The sequence below is a fragment of the Schistocerca serialis genome, chromosome 4 (genome assembly GCF_023864345.2).
Source record: "Schistocerca serialis cubense isolate TAMUIC-IGC-003099 chromosome 4, iqSchSeri2.2, whole genome shotgun sequence".
Taxonomy (NCBI): domain Eukaryota; kingdom Metazoa; phylum Arthropoda; class Insecta; order Orthoptera; family Acrididae; genus Schistocerca; species Schistocerca serialis.
Window position 1 is genome coordinate 769,152,702 of NC_064641.1, and position 16,176 is coordinate 769,168,877.

Below are 16,176 nucleotides of genomic sequence, written 5' to 3' on the forward strand. Positions count from 1 at the left end.
TAACTTAATTATGTCATGTATTGGAAAATTTGACTCGTTCCACATCATTACAAAATATCGTATTCATGATCCATGTAAATAGTATTAATCTAATCTACTCTAATCTATCATTATTGTTATATAGCCTTGTTAGTCAAGATCCTCCCTCAAGGAGCCTGCATCACTTGTAATATGACTGAGTCAAGCTTTTGACTTAGATCAGTAACTACCACGACTACTGCCAAGTGCAAGGACAGTTTTGGTTATATTGACTACTTGCTTGCCTTGCACTTTTGTTCACAAATTTATGAGGCAGCATCTGATCATCCTCAATATTCTGTGATTCTTCATGACGCTTCCTCTCAGTGCTAAGTTCCTGAAAGTAATTATTACCTTTGGACCACTTCACAACAATGTTGTTCATTTTATCACAATGTATATGAGGTACTGCCCTATTTGTTTCTGGTATAGTGGATGGTTTAGCTAACTGTTTAGTATGAGATAGTTTAGTTGGAGATTTGTACTTAAGATCATCACATTTCCATTTCAGAGCAAAGTTCTCATTATCCTTCACCTAGGGATCTGCCTTCCCACAGCAAAAATGAAGTCTTCTGTTGCACTGCCTACACCTAATTCCAGATTTTACAGCTTTCCAGTTTTTGTTACAAAGTCCAGTTCCCAAAACAATATTTCCAATCGGTGCACTGTCCACACTCTTCTTTTGTATGTGACACATGGCATCCAGTTTCTCTTCACTATCTTCTTATTGCCTAGGCATCACTTCATATTTATGCTTTAGATAGAAGACCTCATAAATTAATACAGCAATGATCTCGTTGATGCCATCTTTGTTTGGCTAAGTTGTAACATTTCATGCATACCAGGATACCAAGATTTTCTGCTTTGGGTCAGCGCTACTTTGGTATGTTATCTTACATTTGCCCTGATTAAGATAATGTTGGCTACCAAAGAACTGCTCCACCTTTAATATCACTTCAGTGTCATCCTGAAAATACCCATCCCAAAGCTGGTATCTCATGCAAGAAAAGATGAAGAAGTCATTGGGTGCCAGGTCACGTGTATGAGGGCTATTCAAAAAGTAAGGTGACTTTTTAAATTGTGAGGGCAACATATATTCAGTTATCAATCTTTTTGTTTTTGTTTTGTTATATTGATACACATATCCTGAACATATGTTCAGTTTCAAGTATACAGGTGCAGCATACTTTGTTAGACCTGTTTTAGTGTGCTCGGCGATTTTCAATTATTGTAATAAAAAGAGCAAAGAATCCACGTTAAATTTTGTATGAAAATGGAATGAATTTCTCTGAAACACTTGAGATGATAACAATGATAACAATGGCATATGGTGAGTGCTCAAAAAAAAAAAAAAAAAAAAAAAAAAAAAAAAAAAAAAAAAAAAAAAAAAAGTAAGTTTACAAGTAGTAGAAGCTCTTCCAAGATGGCCGAGAAGATGCCAAATTGGCAATGACAAGCCTCGCTCTTGATGCCCCAACACATCAACAACAGATGATAACATGGAAGTTGTGAAGAAAATTGTTTTGGGTAATCATTGAATTACCATAAAAGAAGTTGCTGAGGATGTTGGCAAATTGGTCGGCTCGTGTCATGCAATTTTTTTGGATGTTTTGGGCATGAGACGTGTGCCAGCAAAATTTGTTCCAAAACTTCTCAATTTTGATCAGAAGAACCGTCGCAGGAGCATTGCCCAGGAGCTCTTGAATGATATCAGTGATGATCCTGATTTGCTCCAAAGGGTCATAACTGGTGACAACACTTGGGTTTACATTTATGACGTCAAAACCAAAGCTCAATCATTCCAATGAAAGCATCCCAGAGAGACAAGACTGAAAAAAGCATGCCAAGTTCAATTAAATGTCAAAGTTTTGCTCATTGCTTTTTTCAATTACCTTGGCGCAGTTCATCGTGAATTTTTTCCTCAAGATCGTACTGTCAATAAGCAGTATTACCTTGATGTTATGCGCCATTTGCAAGATGCAATACCCTAAAAACGTCCGAAATTGTGGAAAAACAATTCATGGCTTTTGTATCATAACAATGCACCTGCTCATTCATTGTTGCTTGTTTTTGGCCAAAAACAACATGACAATCATGCTTCAGCCACCATATTCACTGGATTTGGCCCTCTATGACTTTTTCCTGTTCCCAAAACTGAAAAGACCTGTGAAAGGACAAAGATTTTCAACAATTGATGAAATAAAAACTGCATCACTGGAAGTACTCAAGGCTGTACCAAAAAGTGCTTCGATGTTTGGAAAAAGCTTTGGCACAAGTGTATTGTATCTGAGGGGGATTACTTTGAAGGGGACGACATGAATAGTGATGAATAAATATATATTTTTTCATAAAAATATAAAGTCACCTTACTTTTTGAATGCACCTTCTATGTGAAGCATGGTACACTACAAATTTCATTTCCCAAAGCATCTGTATGCAGCCACTGTTTATTGGAAATAACTTGCTGCAATGAATGTTTTCTGTTTAGGTTGTTAAAGACATTTTTATTTAGTACATGTTTTGGCATATCCATCTTCAGATACAGAAAGTATAATGGTATCTGAAATAACTAAAAATCTTTTGAGTAGTCTAGACAGGAAGCATTCAGTGAAGTGCAGTATGAACCCAAACTTGTACCTGGAATCTTTATTAATAAAAAGTGTTCTGGCAAGTTCTCATGCAGCAGATGAACTCCCTTGAAGAGACTTCCTCCATGTTTTCTGCCTGATGGTCACTCAAAATCTTGTACAGAGACCCTAGTAACATCTTCCTATGCCACTTCAATTACTTTTGTGTCTCTAACCTATCCCTGTAGTCCTACTGGGGAAAGGGGACCACAGTCTAAAGCGAAATCCAGACTTCATGTGATTCCTTGCAAGAACTTTACATCATTATGTGGCAAAACCTAGGTTGAAGACAAATTGAGAAATATGGGTAGCCTATTCTTCAAAAAATTATCCCTAATGGTTAGAAATAAAAACAGTACCTTTAGGATGAAAATAGAGGAATTGCTAATGAAAGATTCTTTCTCTTCTGTTGACGAGCACCTGACAGCAAATTTATATTAAATGTAAGACCTCATTCTCTTCCCCAGATAATTTAAATCTTAAGGAGACCATGTACCATGTTTATATTATGTACACAGTTATCAGTAGTCCATATAATTTCTTTTTATTTTTGGATCTTGCTCTAAGCACACCGATTAATGCTCTAAGCATACTGGTAACATTCTAGTTGCCCCATATCTTGTACAACTATTTCACTATAAGATTCATAGACAAAATAAAGAAACAATATGCATGTATGTATATGTAACATTATATATCGATTTAAATAGATTGAGGTCTGTAATACTCAGCAGAATGTTTACAAATATCTGGAACATTATTAGATGCAAGATAAAGTAATATGGCCTGATTGGAAGGAAAAATCAGATGTTATAGCAGAAAAGGCAAAATTTTAAGCATCACACAAAAAGAAGGGACTAGAGAATATGCTGTCGCAATACAACCCACAACACGTAAATCAGCAGAAGAAAAATTACATAAAAGTACTACATCAGAATATTCAATGCACTGGTAACTAAACTAGAACTAAACTCCTAAATGAAACACAACCAGACATAGTACGAATCAGTGGAAATGGGCTAACTGAAAGTCAAATAGCTAACCTAACAATAAAGGTCAATATCTTATCCAGTTACATCCCTAGATATAAACATGGTGGGGTTTCTGCATACATTAAAAGAGGAAAGCCTTTAATGACTGTAAACAGTAAAGGTGTGAGAGTACCCATAGCTCTAGAGAAAAAGACTTTGAAATTACTGGTGTAGTGACAAGTACTTTTAAAGTGTTTAGTGTGTATAGATCACCAGGTAACAACTTTAGCAGCTTTCTGAAAAAAATTGCAAACTTACTATGAATGAATATGAAGAAAAACGTTATTTGTGGAGACTTCAATATTGACATGTGAAAAGAATCAAAAACAAAACAAGATTTTGAAGTACTGTTAATGCAGTGTAATATGGAACCAACAACTATCTGCACCAACAACAGTGACTTCACAAAGTCAGAGAGTTACAGACTACATAATTACTAACATTAGTAGGTGTAACTATCTACGTCTACACTCTGCAAACCACTGTGAGATGTATGGTAGAGGGTACGTCCCGTTGCACCAATTATTGGGGTTTCTTCCTGTTCCATTCACACATGGAGTGCAGGAAGAATGATTGTTTGGATGCCTCTGTGCATGCAACAATTATTTTAATCTTATCCTCACAATCCCTATCTGAGCGATACATGGGGGGCTGTAGTATATTCCTAGAGCCATCATTTAAAGCCAGTTCTTGAGACATCGTTAATAGATTTTCTTGGGATAGTTTATGTCTACCTTCAAGAGTCTTCCAGTTCAGTTCCTTCAGTATCTCTGTGACACCCTTCCCCAGATCAAACAAACCTGTGACTATTTGTGTTGCCCTTCTCTATATATGTTCAATACCCCCTGTTAGTCCTATCTGGTACGGGTTTCACATACTTGGACAATATTCAGGAACCAGTCACACGAGTGGTTTGTAAGCAATCTCCTTTGTAGACTGATTGCACTTCCCCAGTATTCTACTAATAAACTGAAGTCTACCGTCCACTTTACACATGACTGAACCTATGTGGTCATCTCATTTCATATTCCTACAAAGTGTTACATCCAGGTATTTGTGTGAGTTGGCCAATTCCAATAGTGACTCATAGATATTATAGTAATAGGATACTACATTTTTTTGTTTTGTGAAGAGTAAAATTTTACATTTTTGAATATTCAGAGCAAGTTGGCAATATCTCCACCACGTTGAAATCTTATCAAGATCTGACTGAATATTTATGCAGCTTCTTTCAGATTGCACATCATTATAGATAACTGCATCATCTGCAAAAAGGCTGATTTTACTATTAATATTGTCTGCAAGGTCATTAATATAAAAAACATTGAGGGCCCCAATGCACTTCCCTGAGGCACACCAAAAATTACTTCTACATCTGCCAATGACTCTCCATTAAAGATAACATGCTGTGTCCTCCCTACCAAAAGTCCTCAATCCAGTCACAAATCTCACTATATACTCCATATGATCATACTTTCGAGAATAAGCATAGGTGCAGCACTTTTTGGAAATCAAGAAACTCTGCATCTATCTGGTTCCTTTGATCCAAAGCTTTCAGTATGTCATGCAAAAAAAGTGTGAGTTGGTTTTTACATGATAGATGTTTTCAAAATCCATGCAGGTTGGCATTCTGTTCAGGATATTTCATTATATTTGAGCTCGGAATGTATTCTAAGATTCTACAACAAATTGATGTCAAGGATATTGGTCAGTAGTTTTGTGGATCACTTCTACTACCCTTCCTGTAGGTGGGTGTGACCTGTGCCTTTTTCCAAGAACTGGGTACAGATGTTTGTTCGAGGAATCTACAATAGAATGTAGTTAGAAGAGGGGCTAACTCAGCCACGAATTCAGTATAGAATCTGACAGGGATTCCATCGGGGCGTGGAGTTTTGCCCAATTTTAATAGTTTCAGCTGTTTCTGAACATCACTGCCACTAATACTTATATCATTAACCTTTTCAGTGGTATGAGGATTAAATTGAGGCAATTCTCTGGGGTTTTCCTTTGTAAAGGAACATTTGAAAACAGAGTTAAGCATTTCAGCTTTTTCTTTGCTACCCTTGATTTCAATTCCTGTCTCTTTCACTAGGGACTGGACACTAACTTTGGTGCTGCTAACGGCCTTTATATACGACCAGAATTTGTTTGGGTTCTATGAGTCGCATGTAGTACAAACAGAAATGTTTCATTGTCATGGACAGCTGATCTGCTACTGCAGAAGTAACGGCATAACATCCGAATCAAAACCAACAAACAAAGAATTCGGGGTCATTAATGAGCAAAAATCATCTTTAGAACAGTATTAAGTAGAGAAATCTGGAATGAAACTCTACAGGTGCAGAATGTAAGTGAGAAGTATGGTTCATTTATTACAATAATTAACTACCATTTTAATGCATCATTCCCTAGAGTAAAGAGATAAGAAAACCTCCAGCATCAAACTCAGTGGATTAAGAGAGAAATAATAGAGCTGTGTAGGAAGCTCCAGACTCTGAGATGGATGGGTGAAGCTGAAAACTACAAAATATTACAAAACAAGTGCAGAAAAATAATAAAAGAGACAAAAGCAAGAGCAATTAACACCACCATAATGAACTAAAAAAGACAATAATAAATGAAGGCCCCTTGGAATGCAGTTAATAGTGAAAGAAAGGAAAAAGATGGACCAAACAAAGAAATAGAAATCAGATCAATGAAAATAGACAATACAGTGATTGTTCAAAGAGATTTCAGGATTGCAGCTGGTCATCGTAAACTTCATTCCATGATGTTCTGGCTGGACAACTGCCAGCCATCTTCAGGTGAGCAGAATGAGGACTGATGAAGACATTCTCTGCTCCGTATTATATAGTGCGCTGATGGTACTGCCACACATGTGTTGAAGTCATAGAGACAGAAGAGTGATGGCTTGGTGGGATATTCTGTTTATCGTAATCCCACTCACACTGATTTGTACTTGCATTCTTCAAGTTGCCACCACCCATCCCAAACCATGAGTGTTCTTAAAACCCTTGTTCACAGGACACATACAGTGTAGGATGCAGAGAATTTGCCTAAGGAACTTGCACATTTAAGGATGGTGCTCAGAGACAATGGATACTCAACCTGGCAAATTAATAGGGCCTTCTCAACTAAAGCCAGGAACTGGGAAGGGGATAAAGAAGAGAACACACCAACCAAGTCCCTAGCTTTTCTTCCCTTCGTTGGAAATGTTTCCTTCAAAATAGCGAGGATTCTTAATAATTTTCATGTGAAAGTGGTTTTTCATCCACCTTCTAAGATTTCAGATCTGTTCAGATTGGTGAAGGATGATTTGTTAGTGCGGAAGGCGGGAATTTGTAAAATACTGTGTCAATGTGGTATGGCCTATATAGGACAGACAACACTTACAGTGGAAGAGTGTTGTACAGAACATCAATGTTGAACTCGCCTACTTCAACCCAATAAGTCTGCAGTAGCAGAACATTGTATTTCCAACAGACATCCAGTGGAGTATGACAAATCTTCGATTTTTGCTACAGCAACAACCTTTTGGGACTCCATTATCAAAGAATCCATTGAAATACACATTGCGGAAAATCTAATGAACCGTGACACTGGTTACCAACTGAATAACACATGAACCCCGTCATCGTAATTTGCTTGAGACGAAGACACCAGAAGACTTCGATAGCTGCAGCCACTGACAATACTAATGGCAGCTGAGTCTTGCAGATCCACCAGCGAGGGCACTGCTGCTGAGCGGTGTGGTCCTTCTGTCTCCGAGACTTCAACACATGCGTGGCAGTACCATCAGTGCACTATATAAGACGGAGCAGAGAACGTCTTCGTCAGTCCTCATTTGGCTCACCTAAAGATGGCTGGCAGTTATCCAGCCAAAACATCATGGAATGAATTTTATGACGACCGGCTGCAATCCCAAATTTTTTTTGAATAGTTGATTTGCTGTGAAAATTTTAAATTTTACAACATGGGAATTAGATATGTTAGAGAAATAGCAAACATACTCAATAATAACCATATAAATGTGGTAGAGAATTTAAAATTGGAAAGAAATAGTTCAGAAAAGAGGTTTACTAAGGTATCAAAAAATTGGGCAGAACCATGTTTTTGAAACCAGTCTTTGAACACAAACTGAGGACAAATGTACAGAAACTGCAGTCCTAGATATCAGCTCGTGGTGATGAAACACTGAATCACATATTAATGCTAGTAAGTGAGCAAATAATTACACCATTGCTAGATATAGTGAACAGCACTTGCAGAGATGGGATTTTTCCAGAAAAACTGATGATAGCAAGATAGCAGAGTGGAGTAGTGATCAATAAAGGGGATGAGGATGACTCCAAAAATTACAGGCCACCTTCACTGATATTAGGTTTCTCAGGAATCCTGTAAATGCTTGTGTATAATTCGTTAGTTGGTTGTGTGGACAAACATAACACTTTGTACCATTACAACATGGTTTTGGAAATGGTAAATCCACAGAAACAGCAACTGTGAGTCTGACAGAATATATTATACAGTTCTTAGATGGAAAAAAAGTTGTATCTGAAACATTTCTGGATCTCTCCAAAACATTCAACACCAGTGACCATGAAATACTGATTTGAAAATTGGATAACTATGACATTTGAGGGCAAGCATGGGAGCGGATAGACTCATGCTCATTCAACAGGAAATAATCAGTTAGCACTGCTCCAAGAACCAGCATCGCTTTCATTTCATGAAATGTGTTGTCCAATTATCACAGTAAGTGCACATATGGCAGTGCACTGCTTGTTGAGTTCTATTGTTGTTATAAACAGCCCTACCATTGTTACCAGGCTTGGGCGGCCAAACTCCATCGGCTCAGTCACAAATGACAGTTTGTAATAGAAGCTCATCAGGATTTCTATGCTGATTCTATGGTCTGTGCTGCTATCATTCAGTTGGCTCTGGACAGGTAAGTGCATCAACACTACAGTGCAAGAATCCATCTTTGGCTGAAGTGTTGAATATTGCTCAATCTTTTGATGTATCTCGTGCTGCTGGTGATCAGATTGAGGATTGGTGTTGGTGCAGTGATTCCTGTTCCTGGTCATCACATATCAGTTAGTTCCCAGGAGGAGGATGACATGGCAGCTGTACGAACATGGCCTCCACACCGTGCCGGACAGCAACATGTCAAACAACAACCGTAGCAGCAGCAGTGCTCGGTGCTCCCATCTTGTCCATACTGTTTTGTGCAACAATACACGGCTGCATGCCCTAAGTGCTGGGTGACTTGCAACAACTGTAGGAAAAAGTACCTACAGCATCTGTGTGTCATTCCCAGCCTTCTCCTGCAGATATGGATGTTAATTGTATGCCTCCAATGTTAACAAATAACAAAAAAACTGTTTATTGAAGTGCAGGTGGTGGACAAGGAGGTCAAACTACATGTGGACTCTGGTGCAGCTTTGATATTGCTAACCTCACTAACCTGTGTGTACTTGGGATATCCAGCATTGCCTCCAGTTACTCAACGTTTGGTGAGTTGCAACAAGCAATATATTCCAGTTTTGAGGCAATTTACAGCTTGAACAGTGTATAAATCTGTGATTCAGTCCTTATCATTTCTGGTACTGGATGATGTTGGCGCTGACAATTTGTTTGGTCTGGATGCTTTCAATGTTTTTGGTTTTTCCATTGTGGATCCGGTGCATCTCGTTTCCTGTCAGGTCCCTTACCAGCAGTTAGATCATCTGTGTTCTAAGTTCTCATCTCTTTTTTTGTGTGTTAGGTTGTGCCATTAATTTTATTGCCTGCATTATCATGCAAACTACAGTGTAGCCATTCTTTACCCGTGTGCACCTTATTCCCATGGCTTTGCACATACAAGTGAAATCAGAATTGGGCAGGCAGACATTGTTGTGGGTCATACAGCATATTACATCAAATGAACAGTCCACTACCCTTGTGATTGTTAAAAAACTGAACTGTCAGCTTTGCCTCTATGGTGACTTTAAACTTTCCGTTAATGCTCAATTTATAATTGACACCTACCCTTTGCCCCATCAGGACAAGTCGTTGGTCAGACTCACAGGGGTCCAGTTTTTCTCTAAAACTGATTTATCTGGAGCCTATTTACGGTTTCCGTTGGATGAGGCTCCTTGTGGTTAATATCCTCTTTGGCTTGTACCCATATCAGCATCTCCTGTTTGGTGTGGCAAGTGCCCGCATGATATTTTAGCATTTTCTGGAACAACTGATGATGTCTGTTCTGTTGTTCATCAACTGCCTTGATGATATCACTGTGATGGATTCATCCATGGAAGAGTATTTATGCAACTTACACTCCTTGTTCAAGATCCTGCAAGTGCAGGGTTGAAATGCAACTTGACCAAGTCCCAGTTTTATCACCTGTCCTTTACGTATTTGGGGTTTGAGGTTTCTCAGGGAGGTGTAAAGCCTTTACATCATGATGTTGTCACTATCACAGCTCTGCCTTGCCCTTCAAATGTCAAAGAACTCCAAACATTTTTAAGGAAAATTGCCACTATCACAAATTCATTCCAGGTGTGGCCCATCCTCTCCACAAATTGCTCTAGAAGGACTCTCTTTGTCAGTGGATGCCAGCCTGCGAGTGCACGTTCATGCTTTTGAAAGGTAAATTATATTCTGCTCCTTGTTTGGCTACCTTCCATCATGGCCACCACTTTGTCTTGGCTACAGATGGCCTCCAGTATGACCTTGGGCCATTCTCACACATCACTGTGGGGATGGTTCGAACATCCAATAGCTTATGCCTCAAAAATGCTCAACTCCACTCAGCAGTGCTTCTCCCAAGTTGAAAAGGAAGTGTTTGCTATCATCTACACCCTCAAAAAGTTTCATGTCTTCTTGTATGGGTCTAAGTTCCAACTCATTACTGAGCACACACCCAACTGTGAGACACATTTTTGACAGACCGTGCGGCATGCCAATGCCGGTGCACTGCCTCAGCTTCTGATGTGGCCGGATCCTAGTTTTGATCAGATGAGCTCCTTTTTCTCACTTAGATGTTGAGGTGCAACGTACAGTGAAAGATTCATTATTCACAATGTTAATAACGGCTGTTATGTTGGGTCTGAGTGGGGTACTGTCAAGTGGAGGGTGCCCCAGGGATCAGTGTTGGGGCCACTCCTTATTTATATGAATTATATGCCCTGTAGTATTAAGGGTAACTCTAAAATATTTCTGTTTGCTGATGACACTAGCTTGGTAGTAAAGGATGTTGTGTACAACACTGGCTTGGTTTCAAAAAGTGCGGTACATGACCGAAGTTCTTGGCTTGTAGAAAATGAACTAACACTAAATCACAGTAAGACTCAGTTTTTACAATTTCTAACACACAATTCAACAAAACCTAACGTTTTAATTTCACAGAACAGGTATATTATTAGTGAAATTTAACAGTTCAAATTCCTAGGTGTTCAGATAGATATTAAGCTGTTATGGAAAGCCCACACTCAGGATCTTGTTCAAAGACTTAATACTGCCATTTTTACTATTCGAACGGTATCAGAAGTGAGTGATCGTTCGACATGGAAATTAGTCTACTCTGGTCATTTTCATTCACTTATGTCTTCTGGTATTATATTTTGGGGTAACTCTTCCCATTCTAAAATGATATTTTTGGCTCAGAAATGGGAGGTTCGGGCAACAAGTGGTGTAAGTTCACGAACCTCTTGCCGACCCCTTTTCACAAGTCTGGGTATATTGACATTGGCCTCTCAATATATATATACATATTCCTTACTGTCATTTCTTGTTAACAATATTAACTTATTCCCAAGAATAAGCAGTTTTCACTCAGTTAATACTTGGCAGAAATCAAACCTGCATTTGGATTGGACTTCCTTAACTCTTGTGCAGAAAGGTGTGCAGTATACTGCTGCATTCATTTTCAATAAGTGACCACTCAAATTAAAAAATCTTAGCAGTGATCCACACACTTTCAAATCAAAACTGAAGAGTTTCCTGATGGGTCACTCCTTCTATTTTGTCGAGGAGTTCCTCGAAAACTAAAGCTGATTCTTATTGTATTTTTGATTGCATTTACTTAAACTTATGGACGGACTTTCTTTGGGTTCATGAAGATTTATTTTTATCTGTTATTACTTTTATGTTGTAATTTCAAGTACTGACACGTTCCATAAACTTGGAGATTTGCTCCTCAATTTGGTCCTATGGAACTTGATGTGTAAATAAATAAATCAAATTCACATGTTATCGGCTCCCAGATCACAGCTACTGTTACTGCTGATCTTGTTTCACCTAGTTCAGCATGGTTGGCCAGACAGGCCTCTGGGCAGGGCTTCTGATCCTCTGCGCAACTGTTTTGCCCTCTGTCACCACCTTTTGGTGTTTTATGGTGTTGTTCCTTTAGTTGGGGATGGGCTGTCGCCCAGGGTTGTGATCCCAGCTGACCTATGGTGGGATGTGCTTTAGCTCCTATATCTGAGACAAGTCATTGGCCTGCTAACACCTGTTTTGGTCTGGAACTGACAGTGACATTGTGTATCTTGTCGCGGCCTGTTCTCAATGTGCTACAGGTAGCACCATGGGTGCGGCATGTGCCCATCCTCAGATTGTGTTCTACAGCTTAGTGCACCATTTCTATGTTTGTCATTTACTTGAAAGTGGATGAAAAAAGCTTTTTTTCTTTTTGGCTGCACTAGTGTTTGTGTCTAGCATTATGACATTTTTGTTTTGTTTTTCACTTGTCCTATTTTACATATTACACACCCATGTACTGTACACCATGGAATCCTACCATATCAAATAAAATTCAGTTCAATTCAGTATGGATGTATTAGCATGTATGGTGCACACATCAAAAAAGTTTTGCATCACCTTGGTTCTAAGAGTTGCAGAACCTGTACAGAAAATTGGAATAGAGATCAACATAAACATCATTTGTGCCCTTTCTATTGCTCATGAAAACTACACACTGCATGTTGTACCACCATACAGCAAGACCTTCAAGAATGGTGGTCTAGATTGCTGTACACTCCAGTACCTCTAATGCCCAGTAGCACGTCCTGTTGCATTGATGCATGCCTGTATTCATCGTGGCATACTATCCACAAGTTCATCAAGGCATTGCTGATTCAGATTGTCCCACTCCTCAACGGCGATCCAGTGTAGATCCCTCAGAGTGGTTGGTAGGTCACATCATCCATAAACAGCCCTTTTCAGTCTATCCCAGGCATGTTCGATAGGGTTCATGTCTGGAGAACATGCTTGCCACCCTAGTTGAGCGATGTCATTATTCAGAGGGAAGTCATTCATAAGGTATGCATGAAGGGGGGGGGGGGGGGGGGGGCATGAAGATGAATGCCTCGCCAATATGCTGCCTGTATGGTTGCACTATTGGTCTGAGGATGGCATTGACGTATTGTACAGCTGCTACGGCACATTCCAGGACCACCAGCAGCGTTCCCAAAACAGCACGGAACCTCCGCCTTGCTGCACTCGCTGGACATTGTGTCTAAGGCGTTCAGCCTGACCGGGTTGCCTATAAACACATCTCCAACGATTGTCTGATTGAAGGCACATGTGATACTCATCGGCGAAGAGAACGTTATGCCAATCCTGAGCGGCCCATTTGGCATGTTGTTGGGCCCATTTGTACTTGCCTGGTGTTGTGGTTGCAAAAATGGACCTCACCATGGATGTTGGGAGTGAAGCTGCACATCATGCAGCCTATTTCACACAGTTTGAGTCATAACACAACGTCCTGTGGCTGCACGAAAAGCATTACTCAACAATGTGGCATTGCTGTCAGGGTTCCTCTTGGCCATAATCCCTAGGTAGCAGTCATCCACTGCAGTAGCCTTTTGATGGCCTGAGCGAGGCATGTCATTGACAGTTCCTGTCTCTCTGTATCCCCTCTGTGTCTGAACATCATCACTTTGGTTCACTCCGAGACGCCTGGACACTGCCCTTGTTGAGAGCCCTTCCTGGCACAAAGTAACAATGTGGATGTGATCGAACCATGGTACTAACTGTCTAGGCATAGTTGAACTGCAGACAACACAAGCCGTGTACCTCCTTCCTGGTGGAATGACTGGAACTGATCGGCTGTTGGACTCCCTCTAATAGGCACTGCTCATGCACGGTTGTTTACATCGTTGGGCAGGTTTAGTGACATCTCTGAACAGTCAAAGAGACTGTGTCTGTGATACAATATCCACAGTCATTGTCTATCTTCAGGAGTTCTGGGTGATGCAAAACTTTTTTTGATGTGTGTATATACCTTTGTGTATTAACATAGCCACAATGTGTTTTGTCATTTCTTTATCACACAGCTGCTGTTAATTTTGCCACAACATATGTGCTGAATTTTAATGTCTATTTTCATTTATTTACCTGCTTAGGGTAAATGATACTTTATGTTTGCAAACACTAGACATTTTCTGTTGTTGGAAACATTATATTTTTATGAAAAAATGCTTTTTTCTGTATTTAACATTTTGTTCTCATCAGTCCCATGTCTTTGTGGAAACACAGTATAAGATTTCTGGAATTAAGTAAATCAATAAAAGTCACATTTCAATCTGCCTATAAGGTTGTAACGAGGCTGCTTTTCGCTGTCCCATGATTTTTTTAGATGTGTCATCACTACTATGTAACATTGTTATAACATCACAACTACGTACAAAAATGCTACAGAAGAGAAAGTTGTAGAAGACATCTACTACTAAATGTTGTACATGATGTGGTTTTTTCCACAACAGTGCACGAATCTTTAAAGTTTGAGAAGTTTTCTCTTTGTTGTATTTGATCTGACTGAAGCTCGAGGACTGAGTGCAGTAAAATTACACTGCTTAAAGATGTATGAGGGCTAAATGCATAGAGATTTGCACAAATGGCTCTAAACTCAACATATTTTCCTACTTAGACAAGACTGTGGACAAGACAAAGTGGATCTGAGAAATGTGTAAGTGCTATTTTCAGCCAATAAATAATTCCAGACAAATTACAGAGGTTTGACAGAATACATTGTTCAAAATACTAAGTTGAATAGACTTGTGAAAGTATGTAGTACTGCGAAGATCAATAATAAACAACTAGATATGCTATCAAATACATCTTTATTCATTACACATACAGTACAAAACAAAACATGTCCTCATGACAACTTACGACACTAACAATTACTGCACATTGATTTCAGAACTCACCTTACACTATGGTGTGGAGGCTTGAGACTAATTATGATGTGCTGTTACATACAGCATATACTGAATAACCAGTGGTATAAGATGTGCAGTAATGTTGCTGGTTAATATTTCAAACTCAAGACAGAGTTAACACACCAGACTCTTCAGGTATTCCATCAATATGGGGTATCTGTAAGATTCAAACACAGGCAGTTTCTCAGAATGGAGGATAAAGAGCTAATAGTGCCAGGCCATCATTATATGATCTAAGAGCTGCACGAGAAACAACTGAGGTGGGTCGGTATTTATAGCCAAGTACTGTCAAATAAGTGAGCAACAAAAGACCATGTAATGTCTATGATGATCAGTAACAGATAAATTATAACTGGTCAGCATAATATAAGTGGCATTTTAAATGTACAGTGACACATACATAAGTGAGCAGCTGCTTGCAGTGTTCTTCTATTACCTTGGTGTAATCTGCTTGGAATACTTCTCTGGTGTGCTAACCTAATTGAATGTGATTTTCACATTTCATATTGGGTGCAATGTCACTGTAAATGCAGCCTGAAGCTGAAACACTTCCACCATCTGTAGTGGCTCTGTAATTTTGCTCTCCGACTAGAATATGTTTTATGTGCATGTGAATGGAGGAGCTAGAAAGGTGTTCTAGTCAACTGTGGATAATCCATTAGATAAGGGTGTGTCTAAACCTTCTTCTCAGTGTCCAGCAGGGATAACATCAGTGATCCTTATATTCTTGAACTGGTGACTACGATGGAGTTGTCTATGACGTTCAGCTGAAATACATGGCTTAAGAATGACATATGAAGAGAGGTCCTGTCCATGTTGGTCTTCAACAGTTTGTGTCACATTCTGCAAGCTTACAGTGGCGTCAAGATAGTAAATGCTAGTAGAGTTCAAGGCATGGTGACATTGCAGTGGAACAAATAGGCAAGTCATTCCACAGAAGCATCAAAGATCTCCACCTTCATCATAGGCCACTAACAAGCAGAAGCTGAAAGGCTAAAATACAACAGCAGACATATGAACCCAAATGTGCAGACCCAGATTATAGTGTACATGGTAGCACTGGATGAGGTCTTGATCTGTCACATGTTCCAGATTAGGAATAGTGTGATAAGAGTACTCAGGGAGGATTTCCACAAACTTTCAGTCTCCCAGCATAATACCATGTGTACTATTCAAAAACAGCAAGCTCTGATGTGGAATCTTGCAGTGCATCTGCATCTTGAACTATTGGACTGTGGATGGAAAAAGAGCATTAATAATGTGGTGACCACTGTTTTTTATGTAGAATCCAGG